This window comes from Pseudorasbora parva, chromosome 23 (genome assembly GCF_024679245.1).
Source record: "Pseudorasbora parva isolate DD20220531a chromosome 23, ASM2467924v1, whole genome shotgun sequence".
NCBI lineage: Eukaryota > Metazoa > Chordata > Actinopteri > Cypriniformes > Gobionidae > Pseudorasbora > Pseudorasbora parva.
Window position 1 is genome coordinate 26,286,148 of NC_090194.1, and position 2,724 is coordinate 26,288,871.

Genomic DNA, 2,724 nt, shown 5'->3' on the forward strand with positions numbered 1-2,724 from the left:
ACTTTTTTGCTTTTTCTTACATTAAATTATATGGGGATCCCTCATTAAGGTTCATATTTGGGTGTCCTTGGCATCTTAAAGTTTGAAAACCCCTGGCCTATAGGACATAAAGGTTCAAGTGACCTGTAGTAAGAAAAAATCTGAAGCTATTTATAAATAGTCCTACAAATAGGAACTCTTGTATCTTGACAAAATCATGGACACAACATGTTTGCAAAGCTCTACATTATACACAAAGCAGGATCATAGCAGCAAGAAAATACAATCATTTTGTTATGTGCAGAATTATTCTGTGTTAGAAATATCTATTGATATTTCACCAATTGGAGATAAACAGTCATTTTCTGTTCAATTTGAGCAGCTAGAACAGGTCTGTTTTCTTTAAACTATTGAAGGTGCACTGTAATTTAATGTGCAAACATCAATCTCTCTTCCAAAATGTGTTTCTGTCTTACCCTGATTTATGGTAAGCTTATTATAAGTGTTTATATTTTAGACGTGTCTGGATGGTTTTCACAGGAAATTGCAATATTATACGGCACTCGCCCATAGACAATCTGAGAATAGAAAATTTGCTCCAAATATTTGGACATTTAACACTTATATATGTTGGGTAAATTCAAATGCATGGTGTATATAGGCTAAGCTAACTCGGTAAGCTATAACAAACAAACCAAAAAAATTGCCTGCTACTAAAAATAGTACCTATTATAAGTTCTTTGAGCCAATGGGATCACTCGGGCTGATGGAGACCCTATCCCAGGTGGAGACAAAAGTTTTTAATGACACCAACTACCTTGATGTGTGTATGGTGTGGAAATTGCGTAGGTTAGTTGTCACAATGAACGAGAAAGGTTGACATGGAGCATGCTACATTTCGAACCTCACTCGTTTAGAAAAAAAAACAGTACAGTTTGCTGGCAAAAAGAGAACGCAACAGAGCTTGTAATAAAACAAGAATCAACACTGGCTTTTCGGAGACAGTGAGAACTAAGGGATTTGAAATGTTGGAAAAGTGATTTAGAGATGCTGTTTTTAAACAAAGTGCTATATGTAGCTCTATAACAGAGTTCATTGTTAAGCATTATCTATTGGGAAGAGTCATTTAATTATGGTTGTTGTAGCACTGTGCTGGAATTTATTTTCAAGGAAGTACAGTGTCTATTAATGGGTATAGCTGCAATAACGTCTTCAGCTAATCAGTTTGTGATCCTCTTCCTTCTAATCTGATTATATAGCCTATATAGTAGTGAATGTTTTATTATGAGCAGTAGGAAAACCATATTCATCCGAACAGTAATGCAGGGCTAAAGCACAACCAAAACAATGTTCTCCTGCAAAATGCATACAATTTAGTGATGTCCGGTTCGCGAACGAATCGTTCTTTTTAACCGGATCTTTATAGTGAACCGGTCGAACCAGTTCACCAAATCGAACTGAATCGTTCTAAACGGTTCGCGTCTCAAATCAGGGCTGATCCCACAAATACTGTAGATTAACTTTCTGCCATCAGTGACAGTCTCTCAAACTAAAAAATAAAACGAATATCTTGAAGTAGATGTTGTAACTCCAATCGTTAGCTGAAGTGAGACATGTTTTGCTGAGAGATCTGATGAACTCACGAGCAGCTGATACTGAGCATGCGCGTGTAACCGAACGTACCGGTTGTCGGATCCTCGGATCAGCAGTACAGAATCAAAACCGTTTCTATCGGACACGTTCGATACTGAGAACCGATGAGCCGATGAGCTGCGCATGCGTGTTATTTGTTCAGAGGAACGAAATAAAGGTTAAGTGTATAAAACTAATCACGTTTGGAAACATTATAACAAAGCTGTCACTGTATTATTTTAAAGTTTTGGAAACAATAGATTGTAAAACGGTCAAATTAAACATTTATTTGTTTTATCAATAATGCATGATATTTTCAGGAACAGCTTTTATCTTATTTAATTTCTAAGTCGATAAAGATTTTAAAATAGATGTAATCAAAACAGTAGGTTTGATATAGACTATTCAGCTTGCAGCAGTTCGCAGCTCAGCACCCTGTGCTCAGCACACACACACACACACACACACTGATACAGCGGTTCTCGAGTCAGATCGACCGGTTGCAACGGATCACCGGTACAGAATCGAGAACCGTTTCTATCGGACACGTTCGATCTTTCGGACATGTTCGATTCTGAGAACCGGTGAGCTGAGATACTGAGCATGCGTGATAGCGTCGTAACCGAACTGTTTCTCTCGGACTGGGACAGCTGATGCTGATAATACATGAGCACGGGTGAACACTGAGGATTTGTGTAAGTAGGCCTATTCTGTCAATGTACGTTTATTTAATCCGTGTAAAACATCAGTGTTTGCACGACAGTGACAGTCTCTCAAACTAGAAATAAAACTAATATCTTGAAGTAGATGTTGTAACAATCGATTCAGTTCTGTACTAAACTGTATTTAGTGCTGTTGCAAAACATAAATGAAAAAATGTTTCCAAGATGATGATGATGTCAATTATAATTATTACTATACTAAGTTTTGATTAGAAATACTTTATATGGATGTGTTTGAATGTATTTTCATCCGCCGGGATGATAGAAATGACGTCATTACGTAAAGACGTAAAAGAACCGGTGATCCGGTTTTTTTAACCGGATCATTGAAACGAACTGTCCGAAAGAACCGGTTCGCGGAAAAGAACCGAACTTCCCATCACTAATACAA